The 599-nt window shown below is 38.2% G+C and overlaps 1 pseudogene; it reads left to right on the top strand.

Annotated features, from left to right (window-relative positions):
- The first annotated feature begins 500 nt into the window (after window positions 1–500).
- LOC132267779 (small nucleolar RNA R71) lies at window positions 501–599 on the top strand (annotated as a pseudogene).

Here is a 599-nt window from a genome sequence, read left to right as displayed (position 1 = left end):
AGTGATTCCTCCAACTAGGATTGTAGTGATTGCCATAAGGATTGTTCCCTTGATTAGCAAAAACAACATTTGCTTATTCATGATGCTCATTTTGCACATGTCCATGAGGACAATTGGAAGTAGAATGTAAAACATTTGAACAAGTCATACATGTCTAATTAGATGCATGATGAGAATGGTTAGGGAATGAAGATACTTGATTCGGCGAGTTTTGGTTGATAAAAAATTGATCTAACCTTTGAATTAATGATTTCATCTCGACGGCAATTTCATTGGAGTGGTCGACTTGATGTAAGCCAACACTCTTCCTACCACTAGAATTTCTACCATTCTTCGAAGATAAGGGACGATGCAAAGAATTTTCACTCATACTCTCATAAAGACACCACACGTCATCCTCATGCCTATCAATGTAAGAGCCACCCATGGAAGCATCAACCATACCCTTGTAATTATCCGATAAGCTCTCAAAGAAATATTGAACTAATTGCCATTTGGGCATGTCATGATGTGGACACTTCCTAAGCAATTCATTAAAGCGTTCCCATGCCTCATGAAATGTTTCCCCATCCCCATGTGAAAATTCCCTAATTGAAGTT

The sequence above is a fragment of the Cornus florida genome, unplaced genomic scaffold (genome assembly GCF_030987335.1).
Source record: "Cornus florida cultivar Cherokee Brave unplaced genomic scaffold, ASM3098733v1 CherokeeBrave_3.0.0_Hap2_Chr07, whole genome shotgun sequence".
In the NCBI taxonomy this organism is placed as follows: Eukaryota; Viridiplantae; Streptophyta; class Magnoliopsida; order Cornales; family Cornaceae; genus Cornus; species Cornus florida.
This window is presented reverse-complemented; position numbering and strand designations above follow the sequence as displayed.